At 50.2% G+C, this 22,840-nt stretch overlaps 2 protein-coding genes across 8 annotated transcripts in view; one reads left to right on the top strand and one right to left on the bottom strand.

Moving 5' to 3' along the window:
- The window catches only part of LOC122374657 (integral membrane protein GPR155-like), a 38,175-nt gene extending 22,197 nt beyond the window's left edge, over positions 1-15,978 (bottom strand). Inside the window, exon 1 of one of the 2 annotated variants that reach the window (XM_043353535.1) lies at positions 15,686-15,978. The gene's annotated coding sequence lies outside the window, so the exon portion shown is untranslated. Of the gene's footprint in view, positions 1-12,759; positions 12,911-15,685 lie in introns of those variants that run through there. The other variant, XM_043353544.1, reaches the window with a different exon arrangement.
- Positions 15,979-16,674: 696 nt separating this feature from the next.
- The window catches only part of LOC122374603 (kinesin-like protein unc-104), a 69,797-nt gene continuing 63,631 nt past the window's right edge, over positions 16,675-22,840 (top strand). For 2 of the 6 annotated variants that reach the window (XM_043353469.1, XM_043353453.1), the window contains exon 1: positions 16,728-16,906. The gene's annotated coding sequence lies outside the window, so the exon portion shown is untranslated. Of the gene's footprint in view, positions 16,911-22,840 lie in introns of all 6 variants that reach the window. The other 4 variants (XM_043353515.1, XM_043353477.1, XM_043353448.1 and 1 more) reach the window with 4 other exon arrangements.

Here is a 22,840-nt window from a genome sequence, read left to right as displayed (position 1 = left end):
CAAATTACATTTTAAGAAATTAATTCAAAATAAAATAAATTCAAAATCACCAAAAAATGTAAAAATTGTCAAATTTTACTAGCATAACTCCTTGTGTACACGTTTCAGTTTGTTTGAAATTAATAGCTTCAAAAATGTTAAAGCTATAGATCTTTTAAGATTGCAATACACGTCCAATTCTGCTAAAAAAGCAGAAGTTTAGCGACTTGTATCTCTGTAGCCCGAGGGCATATGACAAAATCCTTTCACCCTCAAAGGTTTCACCCAATAGCCAATAAGTATACCAAGTTTGAACAAAATCGCAGAGATGGCCGATTTTGGCTGTCCCGGTTGACATGGAATGCCCCAAAGACGAAGCTTACGCCGAGCTCAACAACAGCTAGCTGTGGTAACGGTAACACAGGGGGCTCGAAAAGTCACGCTCACACAGTCAATACATGAAAAGTCACAGCTTATTGACCTATGAATGGTGGAGTTTAGTCTAGGTAGGGATAAAATGAAGGCGTCTATGCCAACCCCATAATGCTAGAGTGCATTCACTAGCACAATCATTGCTCATTTGGTGTTTCAAAAATAATTAGACCAAAGCCATTGAATTTGAAAAAAAAAACGTAGCCCTAACAACCGATAACGAATGCTTGTTGGTGGCTCTCAGGAAGACTCGACAGCTCGACAAATAAACACTGGACATATATTGGCACCAGGATCCCGGCGAAAATCAATGGTTCAAACAGAAATAAGGAGCTACAATATTTTGAGCGGCCACATCCTCGACACTGGCTCTGGAAGAGTGAGTGTCTCGGTTTCCGCTCTGGAAAAAGGTATCATACCAAGGTATTCGTACCAACGGCTTAAAAGTTAACACAGCTAAAACTGAGCTCATCGTTTTTGGCTCGCGCCAAAATTGCCGCAGCCTGGATCTCATCTCAATTCGGTTCCGTGAGGACACGAACCGTGAGGGCCCTACGGTGAGGAACCTTGGCGTGGTTTTCGACAAGCACCTCACCTGGGACTCTCACGTATCGGCCCTCGTCCAAAAATGCAACGGTATCCTCATTGGGCTGTCCCACGTGCGTCACCACATCCCTTGTGAACTTCTGCCAACCGTGGTCAGCGCGTTGGTCCTCTCGCACGTCCGATATTGTCTCTCGGTCTATGGAAACGGGTCGGACAAAAACACACAACGCCTCCAAAAAGTTCTCAATTTTGCGCTGCGCGTTGTGTCCGGCCGAAGAAAATTTGGCCACATATCGGACGTGCGAGAGGAACTGGGCTGGCCTACCGCCCGTCAGTTGTACGAAATCCACTCTCTTAACTTCCTCCACAAAATACGCTGCACCGAAGAGCCGGATACTATGTCCTCCCCAATCCTGGCCAACTCTTCCCTTCGCTCACGCTCAACCCGGCGGGACACTGATCTGTCTCTCCCACGCGTGAGAACCGAAGCAGGGAGGCGGCGCCTGCTCTACAGCATAGCCCAGTTGTACAGTCGTGTACAGGTTGATGGTCCCCTACTCTTTATCCACCGGGTTCCTATGGCTCAGCATTGGCAGCAGCCGCCTGGTACCGGTAGGCTGTGCTGCATGACCCGAGAGTGAAGCGGCACAGCCTACCCACACTGTATGACACCGGCTCGGGTCGCCTGGTAGAGCGATTTGACCGGACGCTGCGTTACACCGGCTGGGGGGAGGGGGGGGGGGTAAATGTCAGGCCTGTCTATTTAGCTCGGCTCGGTGGATGAGGCAGGCTGGAGTGTGGTGTGGGGCGGGGTGATGTGGGGAGGGAGGGAGCGGACCTGGGGCTGGGTGTGTGTGGTCACTTGTCGCATAGAACCGATCGTAATCTACCCTCCAAAAATTCGCTTTAGAGATATTCACAAAACCCAGGGGGGTTCAAACACCCATCTCCCAAGTGGGGTGCGGAAGGACAGGTAAGGGTCCATACGGTCTCCTCATGAATTGCAGCAAAGAAAGAAAACAGACATGTCATGTCACCCAATAATCTTTCTGAAAAGTGGACTAATCGCATAGCCTCGGACACAGAAATAAACATACAGCACGCGAAGCGTCTCGAACCGGGCCTCTCACTACCGGTCAGTTTGACAGTCTAGCACTCCTACGCTGAGCTACACCGGATGGTGGCCACGGCCGGGGCAAAGTCTGGCCGGGCGGGCGGCGGGGCCGGGAGGTCGGCAGCAAAGTCAATGAATGTTTTTGTGGTTTCGGGTGCCGGTCGCTCTAACTTGGTGGAATGATGATGGATCATTGGCAAAACTTTCAACATGGAGTCCCGGTTCGAGCCTCATCGGGGCTCCGGCTACTTTTCCGAGGTTTAATTTTGGTGGTTGCGAGCCATTTATACGGTTTTATATCTACATGTCGATTGTCGATTGATTGATTGATTCATTCATTCGTTCATTTATTACATGTCGACATTTAGCATACGGATTGACATCCAGGATCAATCCGATCAATCTACCATTTTCATAAGCGTATTGCCTAAATATCATGCATATATGTGGCACAAGACCTATGGTTGCCTCGATAGGCCGTGCCAAATCACGTTTTGCACAATGCACAAGTAAATTATATTCGCTGGGTCTTCCGTGCATTGTGCTTAGCAAAAACAGGAATGCAATTGTTAAGCGACGCAAAATGTGCAATGCAGCAAGTGACCACACAACCCGCCCAGCCCCCATGGTCCACCAACACGCCCCACACCACTCCCCAGCCCACGCCAACCACCGAGACGAGCCCCTCCCCCCGCGCTGGTCTGACGTGACAGCTGGTCTACAAAGCGCTCCACCCGGCGACCCGAGCCGATGTCAAACGGCGTGGGTTGACTGTGCCGCGTCACTCTCGGGTCATGCGGCACAGCCTACCGGTACCAGGAGGCTGCTGCCAATGCTGAGCCATAGGAGCCCGGTGGATAAAGAGTAGGGGACCATCAACCTGTACACGACTGTACAACCGTCTGCCCCATGACATTAGACATCTCCCTCTGGGAGCTTTTAAACGCTCTGTTTCCGAGTTGTATCTGCGTGTTTAAGGATGAATATGTGATTTGAACTGTGTTCTGTTTGATGTGATTGATGAGTGTGAGTGTATCTTAACTTGTTTTTCCTTTTAACCGTGACGCGACACTCGGAATAGCCATTTTACTGTGGAGAGTGTTTTAACTGTCAAATACAATACAATACCAGTATAACGCCTTTTGGGGCGACTAACGGAGCGAGCGAGAGGGTGGGCCTTGCACGTGCGAAATTGCGAGGGGGTACCTCTAACTGACTTGTACACGGCACCCTACTAACTGGCCTCCAGCAATGTGCCAAATTTGAGCACAATCGGCCCAGCCGTTCTCGAGATCTGGAAGCGGCACCCTGCACGTGCGCACGTGCAAAATGGGTCCCAACTGACTTGTGCACGGCACCCTACTAACTGGTCCCTAACCGTGTACCAAATTTGAGCGCCATCGGTCCAGCCGTTCTCGAGATCTGGAAACGACCCCTGCACGTGCGCACGTGCAGCAGCACCCCAACTCTGGCACATGGATATGCAGTGCCTAGTGGGTGCCTATCTACATGCCAACTTTCAGCGCAATCGGCTAAGTAGTTACCGAGATATTGCAACAATTACAAAACTGACACCTCTTCGTTTTGCACGTGGCACGTGCATAAGGGGTCACCCACATGGACCGGGAATAGTCCAATACTTGGTAGAAGGAATGAAGCTACCCTACAAAATTTACCGCATGTAAATCAGTCAAGTGGTTGCTGAGATATAAGCTTCGCAAAAGCGTCCGCACGGCCGGCCGGCCGGCCGGCCGCTCATACTCAGAAATTTTCGTTAATCTAAGGAAAGACTACGCTCGCTTCGCTCGCTCCGTAACAATACAAACCAGTATAACGCCTTTTGGGGCGACTAACGGAGCGAGCGAGAGGATGAGCCTTGCACGTGCGAAATTTCGAGGGGGTACCTCCAGCTGACTTGTGCACGGCACCCTACTAACCGGTCTCTAGTGATGTGCCAAATTTGAGCACAATCGGCCCAGCCGTTCTCGAGATCTGGAAGCGGCACTCTGCACGTGCGCACGTGCAAAATGGGTCCCAACTGACTTTTGCACGGCACCCTACTAACCGGTCCCTAGCCATGTACCAAATTTGAGCGCCATCGGTCCAGCCGTTCTCGAGATCTGGAATCGACCCCTGCACGTGCGCACGTGCAGCAGCACCCCAACTCTGGCACATGGATATGCAGTGCCTAGTGGGTGCCTACCTACATGCCAACTTTCAGCGCAATCGGCCAAGTAGTTACCGAGATATTGCAACAATTACAAAACTGACACCTCTTCGTTTTGCACGTGGCACGTGCATAAGGGGTCACCTATATGCATCGGGAATAGTCCAATGCTTGGTAGAAGGAATGAAGCTACCCTACAAAAATTACCGCGTGTAAATCGGTCAAGTGGTTGCTGAGATATAAGCCTCGCAAAAGCGTCCGCACGGCCGGCCGGCCGGCCGGCCGGCCGCTCATACTAAGAAATTTCCGTTAATCTAAGGAAAGACTACGCTCGCTTCGCTCGCTCCGTAATTACAATACAATATATCTAACGACGGGTCCAGTCCGACTCTGCTCCTTGGTCTCACTCCTTTCAAGCAAAAGGTGATCAATCAATAAAAAAACGTGAAACCCCCTAGAAATAGGCGCTCTGGCTCCAGCAATTAAAATAGGAGACTGCAATGCCACAGTGCGGTTAATCAATGTGGTCGACGCGAAGAGGATCTTTGTAACCCGACCCTCGCTTTGTGACGCATTGTGCGCAGTGTGGACCGACGAAATGAGAGGAGAGTGGGGCGGAAAAAGGCGAAACACGCAGCTCAATGAGCCGATAAAAATATGTAAATATTATTGCGCACTGTAATGCGTGACTGGAAATAATTGGATGAGGACCTAAAGTATTTTTGGAAGCCATTCTCTTTTATTCATCCCATCCTGTTGACCGATCTTGCCTGTTTCCAAGGATCCAAATGCGATTGAATACCTAAACCCTTGCCTCTTTTCTCGTTTCCAGCCGAGTCTTTTTTGCAGTTCCGAGCAATAACTTCAACGGCCGCGACCGTGAGGCAGTAACCAGCTCCTACCATTCTACCTTATAATGAGATATCCAGAGGCAATTGTGGGAGCTGATTGCAGAAAACTCAAGTCAGATTGCCCGGTGAGCCACAAGTGGTTTTATAGTGAAAACGCTAGAGTCAAGAATAAGATCCTACGGCAGTACGGCATGTCAACATCACAACAAAGGGAGGCCACTCCTGGACCTGCCAAACACAAAAATAGCCACTCGTGGTTTGAACGGCAGTCGGTAGGAGAATAGGACAGACCACACCACCTCCACAAAAACCACGTGCCGTCACCGGTCGTCATTACACTGACCCCGAAATAGGTGTCTCCGAGTAGGGCCACCATGTTTCGCTGCCGGCCCGGGACCGCCGCGGGGCGTGCCACAGGGGTCGGACACACTGACACGACTACAGTGACGGACGGGCGGCCAGCCCGCGGCCGACGGCGGCAGCCGTCGCAATCAACTGCTCCCCATGACGGGTGGGGCAGGGGCCGAGGGGGAGGTGTTTTTGTGGGGCGGAAGGTGGTGACTGGCGAGGTTTTGATGGGCTCCACGTGGGCAAGACTTATTACAAGAACAGCATTGTAGTGTTCACCGCCGTCTCCGGATTCCGATGTATTCTCACAAACTCGCGGTGCAAAACACTAAGGCACTGCCGTGCTGTGCGGCCGGGCGGAGCCTCTCGACTGCTGGCTCTGACTGGAGCCGAGCAGGGTGCGGCCGCCTCACACTCGTATTACCGGGGGCCCGATGCCGAGCCTCGGACACCCGATGCACTAGGTACTCGATACACTACACATTCCCCCCTCTCGCAAAAAAAAGGAACAGCATCACTGCGACACGTAGTAGTCCGGTCGTCTACAGACACGGTCGCTTCGCCTGGGACGCTGCGCGCTCACATCGGCGGCGTCCGGCGACGGCTCGCAAGCTGTCTCGGTCGACGGGCGAGAAGCAGCGGCGAGCGAGGTCAGCGGGCCAGCGGCGTCGGCCTCGGAAGTCGTGGCGGTCGACGTGGTCTCGCCGGGCCCAGCGGGGGGAGATGCTGAGGGAGACGCCGACGCGTATGGGAGACGGGCCAGATGGGCGGCGTTCCAGGTCCGGCCGTCAGCCAGACGGTACGTTGCGGGACCGACGCGCCCAGTGACTCGCACCGGAGACGTGAACCGACAGGACGTCTTCGAGCGGTGTTCCTGCCGTCTCACGCAGACGTAGTCGCCCTCAGTGACGCGCGGCGTCGTCACGCCACGGCGGCGGTCGTAGGACCTCTTGTTGGACTGCTGTCGGCGTCGAACTCGAGACGCCACACTGTCGGCTCCTGGTGTTGACGGCTGAATGACAGGCAGGTTCAGCCTCATCTGTCGTCCATGCAGGAGCTCTGACGGTGACTTCCCAGTTGTCGTGTGTGGGGTGGCTCGATACACCGCCAGGCTCTTGCGTACCTCGTCAATGAACGCTGCTGGTGGACAGTCTGTGATCCACGACTTGAACGTTTTGTTGAAGCGCTCTACGGCGGAGTTGCCTCTAGGCCAGTAGACGGACGATTTGGTGTGCTTCACCCCTCGGGCGGCCAGATACGCAGTGAACTCCCTGCTCGTGAACTGGGGCCCATTGTCCGTCACGATCTCGTCGGGATAGCCCTCTTTGGCCCACACAGTTGACAAGAACTTGATGACGTCTTCAGTCTCAGTCGATGACGTCAGGCAGACTTCCGCCCATTTGCTTCTGTAGTCAATCAGAGTGATGGCGTAACGGGCAGTCGCTGGTGCTCCGTTGATTGGACCAACGATATCCATTCCCAGTTTCGACCAGGCGCGGTCCGGCAGGTCGACTGGCTGCATGGGCGCAGGGCGCGCGCGCTGGGAGAGGACTGCGTCGCTGTGCTGGCAGCGCTCGCAACTTCGGCACAGCTCCTCCACCTCACGGTTGATGCCGGGCCACCACGCCAGATTCCGCAGCGCCTGTTTCATGCGGACGATTCCGTCGTGCGCGCTGTGCGCCAGCTCCAGGTATCTGCGGCGAAGCTGAACGGGCACAACAACTTGTTGGGCTCCTCTCAGGATGACGTCGTCGTTGCGCACCCACAACTCGTGTCTCAGCTTGAAGTACGGCTGGACTTCAACCGGGCAGGCCTTGGCGCTGCTCGGCCAGCCGCGCTTGATCTGATGACGCAGCTGCTGCAGCTCAGGATCAGCAGCTGATGCGGTGCGGACGTCTTGCTCGGTCAGCACGCTCTCTTCATCTGTCAGAAGAGCGATCACCTCTTCTTCAGCGGAGCTGTCTTCATGCAGGTCCGCTTCTTCGGCAGGAACTGGCATCCTGGAGAGGGCGTCTGCTGCAGGAGTTAGGTTCCGGCCAGGCACGTACTGGACTGTGTACGCATACGGCAGCAGGCGTGCCTGCCAGCGCGCGATCCTCGCGCCCGCTCTCCCCGAGAAGCTGGGCGAGAGCAGTGTCTGCAGCGCCGAATGATCTGTGCGGAGAGTGAACGGACGTCCCCACAGATACAGTTTCCAGTGTTCCACGGCGAGAACAGCGCTCAGTGCTTCCAGCTCAGACACTGAGTAGCGCTGCTCGGTAGGGGTGAACGCCCGAGACCAGAACGCTACGGCGTTTTCTTCTCCATCGGAGCTCAGCTGCGTGAGTACAGCTCCAGCGCCCTTGCCGCTGCCGTCGGACGTGACGAATGTAGGCAGGCTCTGGTCGAACGGCTTCAGTGTCGGGCTTGCAGCTATCTTCAGCTTGACCTCGTTGAAAGCTCGGTTCGCTGTGTCGTCCCAGACGAACTTGGTGCCCTTCTTCAGCAGCCGGTACAGTGGATGGACGGTCTCGGCGTACCCAGGGACGAACCTGAGAAACCATCCACACATCCCCAGGAACGACTTCAGCTCCTTGGCGTTCTCCGGCGGTGGTGCGTCAGTCACGGCCTTGATCTGTGACTGCAGTGGTGTGACTCCCGACGCAGACAGCGTGAAGCCACAGAAGTCGACAGCTGCTTTGCTGAACACAGACTTCTCTCTGTTGACTGTCAAGTTGGCCTCCTTCAGTCGGGCCATGACGCGCCGAAGACGGTCGTCGTGTTCTTCCTGTGACACTCCCACGACCGCGACGTCGTCCATGTAGTGAACACATCCCGGGATGCCGTCCAGCAGGTTGTCCAGCAATCTCTGGAACGCAGATCCTGCCGAGACCAGACCAAACGGAACCCTCGTGAACCGTCGTAGGCCTCGGTGAGTCAGGAACGTGGTGAGCTGACGGGAAGCAGGCTCCAGCTCCAGCTGATGGTATGCGCTCTGCAGGTCGATAACGGTGAAGATGTTGCCCTTCAGCTGGTCTTGGAGCTCCTCTGCCGTCGGCAGGGGATGAACTTCGGCGATGACCTGTCGATTCAGGTCCCTGAGATCCACGCAGATGCGCAGCTTCCCGTTCCTTTTCCTGCTGACGACCATCGGGTGAACCCAGTCGCTGACTTCGACCGGTTCGATGACTCCTTCCTCCTGGAGTCGGTCCAGCTCGCGGCTGACCTCTTCACGAACAGCATACGGGAGTCGGCGGAGCTTGTGACGCACCGGTACAGCATCAGGACGGAGAACAATCCTGTGCTGGTAGCCACGGACTGTCGTCAGTGAGCATATCTCGCCAGGGTCGGGCTGAGACGGTGGCGGTTCCGGGACTTCTGCGCTCCCAGTGACCGCCAGCTGATCGATTGCCCCACTCGCGGGGTGCAGGTTTACGTCCAACTGCTTCAGCAGGTCCAGTCCCATGACGGCTTCTTCACCGTCGGAATCTATGATGAAGAACTCTGTGTTGGCTCGCCGTCCACGGTAGGTCACCAGCGCTGGCAGCGTGCCAAGCACTTGAAGCTGGTGTCGACCAAAACCGAACAGACGGGCAGACGTTCTATTGAGACGACTGCCTTTGAAGAGACGTCTGGCGATGCCGAGTCCTAAAGCGGACACCGTGGCACCCGTGTCAACTTGCAGATTCACGGTCTGCGTAATACCTGGTACCTCCATCTGTACTTCGCACATCATCTTATCGGTATTTGGTACGGCGCAGCAGAGAACAGTCAGCTCGTGACACCTTCTGTCGTCGTTCCGTTCACCAGACCAGCAGACCACGGCAAAGTGACCCGTCCGCCCACACTTCCTGCACGTGGCCCCGGTAGCGGGACACCGACCGCGCTCATTGTGCTGGCGCCGACCGCAGCTGGGGCACGTGTCCGGTTGCAGCTGGGCAGGTCCGGGGCGACGGTCGGCTTGCAACTGGGCAGGGGCGGGGCGGCGGTCGTCTTGCCGCCGGGCGGGTCGCCAGGGCCGGCGCCCGCGGCGCTGACGAGCGTCAGATATCTGATGCAGTGACTGCGCTCCGTCGGCGGCGGGCCGCGCCGGCCCGGCCATGGCGGTCGCCTCGCGTCGGGATCGCTCGAATGCCTCGGCGATCTCCAGAACGCGGTCCAGGGTCAGGCCCTTATCCTGCAGAAAACGCTCGCGGAGAATCGGATGCACTGTTGCTTCCACGACTTGGTCACGTATCATTGCGTCTGTCATTTGTCCAAACGAGCAGTTTACTGCCAGGCGGCGCAGCGCCGCCACGTAGTCGGCCGTCGGCTCGTGCGACTCTTGCCGTCGCTGCCGGAAGAAGAACCGCTCCGCGATCACGTTGACCTGAGGTTCATAAAACTCGGCGAGCTGCCGCTCAGCCGCATGGAACTCGTCTTCGTCTTCTCTCCTCGGCTGGACCGGTAGGGTACGGTACACCCGTTGCGCCTCGGCGCCGACACAGTGCAGAAGGAGAGCCGTCTTCCTCTCCGTGCTGTAGGCCTCACCTCCCAGGGCAGTCAGGTAGTTGTGGAAACTGAAAATCCAGTCACTCCAGGGCAGTGCTGGTTTTCCTGGTCTCGCCAGGAACGGAGTTGGCGGCGACACCCCCTCGACGTTCATCGTCGGTAGTATTCAGGATCTCATCCTCGTCGCCAGATGTAGTGTTCACCGCCGTCTCCGGATTCCGATGTATTCTCACAAACTCGCGGTGCAAAACACTAAGGCACTGCCGTGCTGTGCGGCCGGGCGGAGCCTCTCGACTGCTGGCTCTGACTGGAGCCGAGCAGGGTGCGGCCGCCTCACACTCGTATTACCGGGGGCCCGATGCCGAGCCTCGGACACCCGATGCACTAGGTACTCGATACACTACAAGCATATTTCAGCAAATACTACATAGCTGTATAAAATAGAGCACCTACAACAAATACGAAATCATTTCAATCCATGTGAAGCTCCAGCTCAATCATGGGCCTAAAGGCAAGAGATGTCCGGCGTAGCCCTCCACCCCCCCCCCCCCCCCTCAAGTCGGACGCTGTAAAAAGGCCAATACGAACGACAATGTTGCGAGGTTCAGGTGATACTGTAAAAAAAGACCAATGATTGAAACGATTGAGCATGAGCATTTTGTCCGACATCACTACATAACAGTACCGAAAATGACAGCCTCCACGGTACCTATCTTACCACAAGGCGATAAGGAATTGGAATACCTAAGCAATTGATCCCCAAAAAGAACTTTGCAGCATCAGTAATTTAGTATAATGTACAGCCCTCTGCAAACTGCGTGGTAGGTATTCTTTTTTCGACAAAAACGACAATAACGCGAATACTATGCTATTGGTCATTCGGAAATCGTGACAGCAAGACGCGCGAGACTCCGCACCTTAAATTGGCATCATCACTGTATTCATTTTCCATCTAGTTCGGCAACAAAACCCAAAAGTTTATATTTGCCCCTAAAACAAACTTTTACATTTTGTTGCCTCACAAGGCGTTTATCTTGTTTAGTGATAGACCTAATCGAAGGAGTGGAGCATTGCGCATCTATTTGCAGTGAGTTCCGACCGACTGATAGCATAGCCTTTGAGTTATTATCGGTTTTGTCGAATAAAGAATACCTACCACGCAGTCTGCAGAGGGCTGTACCTATCTATCATCACGGACGTCCGCTGTTGCCCTGCGGATAGCGAGCGGTTCCGAAAACCAAGTTTCTGTTGACGCTAACATTCCAATAACTAACAAAAATTTAACGTTCCTCATCTCCCACTTGAGAAAAGTTAGCATGGCTAAGTTTGCAAAGCAGAATAAAGCCAAAACATTGGACCAGCTCGTGCACTGTCTGTTTATGTAACAATGTGGCTGCCAAATATCTTATATAACCGAGCGGATCCGACCTCTGGATGAGAGCGCCAGGATCTATGCAAAGCGGCGACCGAGCGGAAAGAGAAGGCAACACGGCAGTCTCCACAGCGCGCTTGAAAGGATGAGTTTGCCTCTCGACTATTTTACAAGTGACCTGGACGATTCATGGACTTGGTGAGGGCGAAAATTAAAGATTTGTGGCACACAGACTGAATCGGTGTTCGGCTGGATGATGGAAGTCGAAGCTACCAGCAGATCTGACAGGCCCGATCCTAAGACGAATAGGAATAATTCCCTGCTTATTGGATCGCAAGTAAGCTATTCAAGGTCAGGTAGTACGAAAATGCATGAGGCCATTGAAAGACAATGTCAAGAGAAAGTACATAAAACTTCAGTTACGAAATACAGACGGAATTCCGCCTCGAAAAGAGCTCGGCAGCGTTGGAATAACTGACAGCAGTACAGAGTCGTAGATGTTCCACGGAAGGCTGATCCAATGTCTCTGAGCAGACATCTAACATTCCGTCGGGCTCAAAAGCAGCCAGCTTAGCAGCCGGCTACGCAGTACTCGTTCTGCTGTACCGTAGTACAGAGTCCGCAGTACAGCAGTACTTAGTGATGTCAATTTCAGAAAACATATGTTCAATGTCCGTCCAATGTCCAATACTTACGTCGACTGTCCGTCCAAAAATGTCCAAGCCAGCCATTTGTCCAAAGATGTCCGACATCTACGCAATAGTTTACACTCAACACCATTATTTAATTTGGTTTTAATGTATCGTTACCAGCTCAAAAGTGGTAATCATATCGAAAGCTGAGCTTTGTAATAGCCAATCAATGTTAAACACGATTACTTTATAAAAATGTTGAGGTCATGTAGCAAGCGATTGTCCAAAGTTGTCCAAACCCTGCTGTCATTGTCCAACCGAATTCCGAATTGGACATTGGACAAAATCGGAATTCCGAAGATTCAAGTTCCGAATGACACCACTGCCAGTACTCCGGACTCCGGAGCCGGAACGGACAGCTGACAACTGGCAGCTGCTGAGTCTGACGCAACCAGTGCAGTGGCTGCCAGCCGTCTGTGTTTACCGCTTTAGGCGCCTCGACCTTACACAATACGGATAGCGATAGCACAGTTCCAGTTCTCTGACAACAGCCACATGCCCAGCAATATGCCTGGATTTTACCGAAGGATAAGTCGTGTTCTCGGCACCGCTTACATAATGTACATGGAAGTCTGTGTTCAAACACTCAGCAGCACCGGTTTTTACCATGCAGTCAGACTTAAACTGAATCGACGCCTGTCAAAAACTGGTTTCGGAACTCAGCAGCGTAATATCCAGCACACAAGCGGTAAGCTGAGACGGATGAGAGCAGTTTGAATGATGCAGAGATAAAGCAAGTGGGCGTTTATCAGCAAAACTGTTTGCAAACGAGAGCAATGGTGACTTACCGAGCGGGCTCAGAATGACTGGAGTCGACAAAAACCCGAGCAGCCAGAGCCGGCGACAAAAAGGCAGCCAACTGACCTCTGGACGCCTGGCGGCCGGCAGCGAGGGAGAGAGAGAGCGTGCTCCGGCGGCTCGGCTCGGCCGGGCTCTGCCGAGAGCCAGGGTTACCAACGAGAATTTTTCTAAATCCCAAGATCGCCGCGCGAATTTCCCAAAATCGAGCTCCATATCCCAAGGTCGACAGGATCAAAGCCCAATGTGCATCCCAAGGTCTATAGAAACCAAATATAGAGCAAACAAAGTGTATTTGACGTATTTTCAAATCTTTGGTTGACTAAATAAATCAATATCGTTAACATATCTTGCATTCGGCACAGTTACACACGCAGGCATAGGTACAGAGACACAGCCGCAGTCGCTCCCTTGTACGTTCCCTCACAGACGACACTGAGTTCTGACTTCTGACTTTCTGAGCCTGCACCCTCCACTCTCCAGAAAGACGAGCCGAACTGGAGACGGGTCGAGGTCGTCGCCGCCGCCCGCCGGCCGCAATACGATACGAGTTGAAGCATGATCCGTCGCAGTGGCGGATCCAAGGGGGGGGGGGGCAAAATGGGCATTTGCCCCCCCCCAAACGGCATAATTTTAACATTACGCCTATGGACGATGCGTGGAAAGAATCGATAAATTTTATGATTTGCCCCCCAAACTCTGAGCTGGATCCGCCTCCGATCCGTCGGGCGTCGCAATTCGCAAACAGGCGGCCAGGCCGGGTGTTAATCGACGCGGAAGCCACTGGGTATTTCGCTAACTGCCTCACTTGAGAGCTGAGACGGGAGAAACCAAGTGAAGACGCGTCAAATAAGGATAACTTATTCGTGCTTCGTTGGTTGCTTGGTAAGGTACAGTGAAACCAAACGAAAGAACGCTCGGTTGTGTTCGGCCAAAAAGGACGGTTTACAAAAAAAAAAAACAATTAAGTTGTGTTAGATGTGTTCCTGATTCTTTTGTTTGGTCTTTATTCATACTTTTCCTTGTTCCAATGATTAAAAAAATGTGCTAAAATTAGCGGGAGTCGTAAGCTCGGGACAAATCCCAAGGTTTGCTGTTGAATCCCAAGGTCCCAAGGTCGGGTTCAATATCCCAAGATCTTGGGACAAATCCCAAGCTTTGGTAACCCTGCCGAGAGCAGCACGGAACTCCCGTCGGCGCGGAGGGGCCGTGGAGGGGGCGGGGACGGGAGAGGGTCTACTGCGGGGCGCCTGATCTGGAAGCATTTGGCCTCGGTGTGATGATGCACAAACCAGTTCGCCATTCCCGTAAACCAGCTTACATGGGAGCTACACACTGTTCAGGCGCAGGTAGCTGTGACGAGTGTGCCGAGGCCGTCATGAACACGGCGCAGTAATAACTGATCGATTGTACACATTGACACCGACCGCTCTCCGCCGCCCGCGGGCAGAGGCAGAGCGCCGAGGGCAGAGCGCCGAGAGCACGGTCAGCCAACAGCGGGAGCACGTGCGCTCCTGGGCGGCAGGCATGCGATATTGCCCCCGAGCTCCGCCCGATCAATATCCCAGGTCTCGGCACGATGCTGACTTGCCCAACTGGCGGCTCCAGCCGGAGCTCAAAGAAGGCAGCCACGGGGGGGGGGGGGGGGGGGGCGATGGGCAGGTGTTCATTTTCCCCAGGTACTGCCTTAGCCCTACTAGGCCCTGGTGGGTGGTGTAAAAAAGCAGGTCTCCAAGACACGTCCAAAAAGTGTTTGAGGGAGTGTCAAAAACACATGCATCCATCCATAAATTGCTGTCCCATGTAATGAGCACACAAGATAATGCAAGCAACCTAACCAGCATGGACTTGTCTCACTTGGCTGAGTTGTTAACAAACATCTCTTATTCATGACAAAATGTAGGTTACAGGTGTTGCTTCAATAGTTTCTGATACAGAAGCATCACCCCCTGTCCCCATATATCCAAGAGGGTATGCCATTTCCCATTAGTTTGCATGTGCTGCACTGCACTGTAGGGACAGTTTTAGCACAGCTTTTTTCATTCATCTACTTACAATTGCTCTAAAAAAAAAACTCAACATGTGTATGAGCTGCAGTTATGAAACATTATTGCATTTGTATATACCTATCAAACTAGTCATATCAGATAACTTCAGAGTTCAGAAACAGGGATCATTACATGTTATTTGCTTGTAAGCTGTTTGTTTTACATGTCACCTATCCAAACAGCTTATGATGCTGCCAAAAGTAGGTAAAAATTAAAATGCATAGGAGTCAGTAAGGTCATCTAGAAGATTTTTATATTTTTTGTGCTGTTCATAGTATAAGTATAAGTATAAGTATAAGTAAAAGTGTTCATCATTTTTCAAGTGCATATTCCCAGATTCCATTGAGCAAATACTAGGCTTTATTGTGTCATGTTCACTGGTTCTGATTTCCAGCTTATCTGTATTTGTTATTGGTGTTGGTATTTAGGTCCCTATTCATCAAGCCACAATAGGCACTCGACCCACTAAAGAGCAGGAGTCACAATTTTAACCAAAGAATATGATGCACACAAACACAATACACATCACAAACATTTGCACGCACACTCAAAGCCAAGTAGCCAGCCAAGTAGTGGAGGGAATTTTAAGGGAACTGGCATGCCAATAATAATGTTTGAAACATTACATTTAGAGTGCAGAGGAGTGGATACGTTGATCAAAGATTAACAGCTTAGGTTATCTTATATCTTAATCTTAGAAAGTAGGTATTTCTATTTTTTCAACTTCAGTTTCAGTTTCTCGGCATGATGTGACACAACTGATACACCCAATTATACTTTGAATAATTGAATATGGAGCAGGGAAGCCATTCATGACCATCATGCATTAGGGACAGGACAGGAATATAGTCATCACTGTAACACCTACCTTTTGTTTCCAGCCTTCACAATATGAATACCACTTGAATTACATAAGTACCTAAGGTCCCGGGAGTCGCAACGCGAACTCGCAGAATGCGAGGAAGTCACCGATCACATCAATGTTGGCAATATAAATAGCACAGAGGGACTACAATACACATACAACATAGAGCTGGCTGAAACGAATAAAAAAGTTAACTAAAATGGTAAAATGGGCACCCCGATTACCCTCTTCTCAATATAAAAACACACGCGCCTGCCATATGGGCGGACGCAGGCTTGTTTACTTACCTATATTTTGAGATGTCAAGTGTCTACAGAACAAAATAGACGTAAAACTTCAATAATTGTTTAGTTTGTCACTTTTAATGATCAAATCACATTGGTGGTTGATATTTGTATGGCTTTTTTATTTTTTCTTAATATATTTTGTTTTAAATGTGTTAAAAATCCGCCCATAAATTATGATATACGTCATTTTTCAGAATATATCCTTGGCGTCGTAAATGTCTTTGCTGCGTCAGTCGTCAATCCAACTTTATTAAAGTTTTTACCAGATCGCTAAATTCTCTCAATAGTCTTCTTTTTTGGAGAGTTATATGGGAAGGCCCTATATGATTTTGTTGAGGCTGTGAGGCAGAGGCAGACAGTTATTTGCGCCAGCCAATTGCATGATAAAAGTTACAATCGTTTTATCTTTCTTATTTTTATGATAAAATGGCAAAACCTACTCGGCCCCCGATCTCAATAACCAGAAGTCCCATACAGTTTTTCCAAGTTTAACTCGCAAGTCGCACCCACAGAGAAATAAGAGCTTCAAAATGTGCCATGTAAGATCACATGTCATGCTGTTATTGTTGAATTCCTGCAGAATCCTGCTTTTCATTCTCAATCAATAAATTGAAATGTCAAAACTTTACGAAATACTCCTCTTTCTAGCGACTTCTAAAAAAGTCTTCAAAAAATAAACCTTTCTCTGCACTTCCTCCTGCTGGCAGTGAGCTGCCAGATAGCGCTTTACGGTTAACCTGGTTCACTTATGTTTTGTTATGATTTCAATTTGTGCTTTTTAATTGTGTGATAGTGGATCTGAGTTTGAGATGCTACGGGGCGAAGTCGTTGGATCGTTGCAAGGCCCTTAAAATTGGGTCGTTAGGTCAAGAGATTGATAGAATTAGTCAAATAATTCTGTTTTCTGCTGGTACCTGCATTGCAACTGGTCAACTGGGTAGGTAAGTTCACTTCAATGCCTATGTCATTGTCAATGTTTGTTATCTGAATCAGTGTCACCTTGACACAGCCCTCGGCCGCCCCTAGGGACGCTGGTGAAAACAGGGCGCCGGAGGGCATATTAGTCACGTGGCATTTAGAACTTCTCCCCCTTGCCCTCCTTAGGCCTTCTACATGCTAAACATCACGTGTGAATTTCACGAACGGCTGTGCGCCCTAACCCACAAAGAAGAAGAAGACAAATTTCACGAACCTTGATCAAATCAGGCCCCAGGTGCCCTGTTTTCACCGTCGTCCGCCCCTAGCCCCAGCATGAGTATGCGGAGTATGGCAATTTTGATTTAATTTCATCAGTGGAGGCGGGATTTGGCTGGCTGTTGCCTGGTGTAGATTTGGTGCAGTGTGGTGCGAATTTAGTTAAGTGCGGCGCAAAATTGGCCCAGAGGGACATGACAGATCAGACAAGATGGATGAGGACAATTGAAAAACCTTGTAGCTACCGGAAGCAGTGGCGTATCCAAGGGCGGGGGGGGGTTGTTCTGGAGGTCCTAGGACCCCCCTGGAGCCTAGAAAAGTTTTTTAACTTGAAAAAGAAATGAAATGACTTTGAGGGCCCTTTTGACCACTTCCCATTTTTTCACATACTGAAAAAGTATTGGGGAACTCTTTTAGGGGCCATTTGAGGACTATCAGAGGGCACCTTTAGGCCAATGAGGGACCTTGTGAAGTAAACATAGGGCCCTTTGGAATGAACAGGATCCTCTCAGGCACACAGAGGGCCCTCTCAGGCACATCGAGGGCCCTCTCAGGTACACAGAGGGTGAGGGCCCTCTCAGGGACACCGAGGGCCCCTTAAGACGATCAGAAGGCCCAATGAGGTATGCGGGTCATTTTCAGGCCACAAGGTGTCCTATGAGGCCAACAGACGGTCCTCTTAGATCAAAGGTGGTCCCTGGAGGTCACCAGAGCGTCCTCTGAGGTGAACAAAGGGCCCTCTCAGCCACCTCAAAGAGGGCCCTTTTAGATCAACAGGGCCCTTTGAGATCAAACAGGGTCCTCTAAGGCGAATAGAGGGCCTTCAAAGACCACAAAGTTTCCTCTGAGGCCACTGGAGGGCCCTCTTAGGTGACATGAGGGCTATGTCAGGCCACCATGAGCCCTACCTATGATGTATCAGGCCCTCTGAGATCAAAGAGGGTCCCTGAGGCCGAGGAGAGGGATTCCAGATTTGTGCGGCCGATTGGAGGACCAGAAAGTCGATTGGAGGGCCAGAAAGTCGATTGGAGGACCAGAAAGTCGATTGGAGGGCCAGAAAGTCACTGCTCTGCTGCAATTCAAGCAGTCTAATGAAAACAATTTATCGGGTACGTTCGACGCAGCTAATGGGTTGCGTTGAAAGAATCTGAGCTTGTTGCATAATTCTGCACTCTGCAGTATTCGTAAACGAGATGCGCTCGGCTCATGTGAGGGTTCGGTGTTGTTGCTCGGTGGTAGGACGAGATGCGCATGGCTAATGACAGGTCTTGAGGACCACCACTTGGCCGCAGCCAAGGTCACGACTAAGTAGTCAAATCCGCTGTGAATGAGTCTTCCCTATCAGATTTATTGTTCGATACGTACCCCGTACCCGGATCAACTCAGCTCGAACCAGGAGCCACGAGTGGAAGCTCGAGAAACCGAGGGCGCCTAAACTCGTGCGCAGAGATGCGTTCTGCTTCAGAGTCATAAATGACTGGAACTCCCTACCGAGTGCAGTGGTCATGGCACAGTCCGTCAACCAGTTCAAGGCCCAGCGGGACAAGCACTGGGGTGGCATCATGTTCGACACCCCCTATCCCTGAGAGCCCAGCCTGCACCCTGATATGAGCTCGATAAGAGCGAGATTCCCAGGCCAAGTGGCCTTTTAAATCCCGATCATCACAAAGATAGGGTAAGTTCAGTTCAGCCGAAAGGGTCGTAGCCGAAAGCCGTAAGCCGACACTGGGTCGGCTTACGGCTTCCTTGGGCCACCCACATTCAGTCAAGGAAATCATGGATGTTCATTCCAGGAAATGCTGTATGCTCAAAATTGTCAGTTTTGTCAGTACTGATATTTCAGTTAAGAATTCTGAACTCTTTTGCAGAATCTGCCTTCTTGCGTGAGATGAGACAGTTGGTGTTTGAACTGTCGTGAAGGTTTCAGTGTTTGGCCATCAAATATGACAAACTTTTGGTGGAAACCGGAACCCTAAATGCGTCCGCGTCTGATGGAGCTCATTCTTCGCTTGACCTAACGGTTCGCACACCCACTGTCTAGTGCTCAAGGCTAGGTGGGCTGGCACAGTATCTCGTCTTGTCGCTTATTGTGCACAAGCTATCTGTATCGTACCAGAGCTTCGAAAAATCAAAGGTGTAGACCTCCTGAGTTCCAGGAAAAAGCTTGGTATATGTGAAAATGAAATCCGAGTGGTTTGTAGGTTGGTAGCCGTTAATGTTTTGGTCTTTAGTGGATATCATCAACATAAATAGTCTGAGAGCAAAACTGTTGGTGCCTTTGGGTAGGCACGCTTGACGCGTTGAGTGGTCATCTTAAAGATTGTCTTCCAGCCTCAAAGAGCAACATTTTAGTGAGTGCTTTGAGTGAGTGAGTGGCAGGCACGGAACTTCAAAGATGGTGTGCGCCGGCTGTATTGAACCGCCCGTGTGCAGCTGGATTGGATCGAGTCAGCAAACTGGCAATCTAACACCAAACTGGGACAATTCGTCGGTAAGCCGAGCGCGGTCAAGTAGTCATTCTCCGAGCAGGCGTCTGTTCGGAGACGTCAATCAGGTTGAGTGCCGCACCTGTGACTGGTGAAGGAGCTGGGAGCTCTGATCTGCTCTCCTTGAGCGGGAGGCCAAACAGCTGGCCCTGTCGAGAAGCTACAGGGTGGAAAGTAATTACGCGAACATGTATTTTCTTACAATTTCGCCCGTCAGTGGAGATTTTGTATGAGCGCGGGCTGTTATGGAACATGACTGGTCGTGTTTGTTGTCGCCTCATCTAACAAAAGTGACCTTACTTTGAAAAATGACTTGGAAGGTCTACAACACCTCTCGGCTTCGAGTGGTGCTGACGCCATACGCTGCTCAAGACCAAAATGGGTAAAAGCTCAATTTGAAGTTGCCAGGGAAAGCGTTTGTGATTATTTTGGCTGGATTGGTGCGGAAGGGACTCGGAACGGTCTCGGCACCAGCATTACTCAATTACACGTTTGGTTGAAGCATAATAAAACTTAAGGGTGCGATGTTAATGTTAAGTCAATGGGAGGCGAAAAACCGCAATATCTTGAAAACCGATAGAGATATTAGCCTCAAATTCGGAATGTACCTGCTCCATGGATATACGAAGCCTACTCTGGACAAGATGTTTGATTCCATGCAATATTCACGTTGATATTGCACGATAAAGGTGGAAAAACTGAAAAGTTTGGGCCGAAATTCATTAAACGTCATTCAAACTAGGCGCAAAAAATGAATGGCAACCGCATATCCTCAAAGTGGACAACAATTCTATGTACTCCGATTTTCCATTTTCTTTTTGCAATGTTGCAAAAAATGAAAGTAAAACTTTGCTCATCTTTTATTTTTTGTGGGAGGCATAAAATAAAAAAGCGGCTACATAGAAATGTGCACAGAACATTTCTTCACACGAAAATGAAGTTTACTTTTCAGAAATGTTTGAACTGTGACTGGAATTAAGCCCGAATCATATCCACTTTTTGACGGTTTTGTTGGTTCAAGGGAGTGCCGCTAGATGTCGTATGGGTCTCCGCCTCGGTCCCTGCCGTTCCCCCATGTAATAAAACCCGCGAGTCGCGCCGACCGGCGGGGAGGGACTGTCAACACACGGTGATTTACGGTCTGGGGCTCCCGCATGTGCCGGTGGCCGTGAAGCTCTGCCGGAACAGAAGCGAACACGGGGTTGTCGGAGGAAAATACGGATGGTGGGTGGATCGAATGAGATTAGTAGAGTTTATATGAATAGCATATCGATACACAGGTTACCAACTATAAAACCTTTGCGCCTATAATTTACCTTCTCCCCTAAATAAACATGGGTATTACATGTGAACTGTGATGGCATGCTTGAATTTGATTGTGGCCAGTCTGTCTATACGTCAGTAATTTTACAATCGCATAGTACCTACTCTGAAGCTGCATTTGTATAGCGATCACAATTCACAACACGTCGACAAATAATGTGGTATCGATGGTGAAGCTCAAGACAAAGGAGGAAGAACCAGTACTACTATGTATTGAAATACTTACGGAAAGTAATATAACAGTGCATCAGTAGTTGGTTGTACATCATTGATGCATCACACATAAATCCTCAGTATGGCGTCTGCTCTGCTGACGCAGTGCATGGAGGCGAATCCAATGAAAACATTTAAACATGCCAGTATAACCGGCACATAATATTGCATCCATGGCATCATTGACATATTGCATTCGTACATGACACGAAACTGACACAGAACAAGGAGCACAAAATGATATCGGCATGATGCTGAGCGAATGCCTCAGTTTTGACACGATTGCTGAAATTACCTTAGTTGATGCGTGGTCGACATCTGAGCCAATGATATGTTACATCGAAGTCTCATGACTGCAGTGAGTCGCTCCCTTTTTTATCCTTTTTTACCATGATGGATGGGATAAGTGAGAAAAAAGTTTCAGCTTGTTAGATGTGTGGCAGGGCTAGTCGCCTCATCCTGTATGTTTTTTTTTATGGATCGATGGATTTTAGGGTGACTCCGACTCCGACTCCGACTCCGGCTTCAAAAATCGACTCCGACTCCGACTCCTACTCCGACTCAGACTCCGGACGGTTCTATTAACCCGCGCCCCGCTGGGTGGGGGTGGGGGGGGGGGAGAAATAACTTCTAAACGCGTTACGCCAGCTACGTCAAACTTTCAGTACCTTATCAAACATCAATTTAAGACGTTTCCTGAAAATTTGAGCGAAAGCCGTTGGAAATTTTTGAGAAAATGACGTTTTAGTGACGTCATGTCCGTCATTTTCGCATCAAAAACGGCAATATTTCAAACACCGCTGACATCTTCATTTGTAAAGGAATCAAGACGTAACAAAAAAGGTTATAGGTGATTCTACTTTATCTATCAAATGGAAATCTCGGTTTTTTAAAATATTGGATTTTGACTCAATTTTTTTTAACTGACTTTTTTTGGGAAAATAGTTATAAAATCCAAAATTTTGAATGTATCGAAAAAAACGGAATATATGTCAGAGAAGTGGTCTATGTGGACCTACAATCTATGTGTACATACATGTCTATGTGTACATACCAATTTTTAGAAGTATGGGTTCAAAAATGTGGAACTTATTGAAATTTTATGACGTAACTTACGACACACAATTTTTTAAAGTTTTTTTTTAAGTTCTAGACCTCGTACGGAAACAACAATAGCATCATCCGATTCGCCGTGAAAAACTGCATCAGATAGACACCTTTTTAGGCCTTAACAACCAACTTCAAAATTTCACCTCACTTGACCTGACCTTGACCCGACCTCGACCTGAAATTCATCCAGATGTGGTCCATATCACTTATTGAGTGGGCCTATTGAATTCTATGAATAAAATGACCCATAAAACATGTGTCGCACATGCCCTTTTCTATATTTCGTTTTTGGTGACCTGACCTGACCTTGACCTTGACCTTTGCATGATATTGTATGCAACAAATATTGTCTTAGTAGCCTAAGAACACGTTTTTGGGCAATCAGTCTCAGTCCATTCTTCGGCAACTAAGGTGCAAGGCCGATGCTGTAGAAACTTGCATTTTGAACCCTTGACCTGACCTCTGACCTATTTCAGCAAAAAAAAAAAAAAAAATGGGCTCTTAGATCCGCCTTGTTGAGAGCTTTCGATTGCCGTTTTCCCCGT

Source organism: Amphibalanus amphitrite, unplaced genomic scaffold (genome assembly GCF_019059575.1).
Source record: "Amphibalanus amphitrite isolate SeventyFive unplaced genomic scaffold, NRLGWU_Aamphi_draft 000040F_arrow, whole genome shotgun sequence".
NCBI classification, from domain to species: Eukaryota; Metazoa; Arthropoda; class Thecostraca; order Balanomorpha; family Balanidae; genus Amphibalanus; species Amphibalanus amphitrite.
This window is presented reverse-complemented; position numbering and strand designations above follow the sequence as displayed.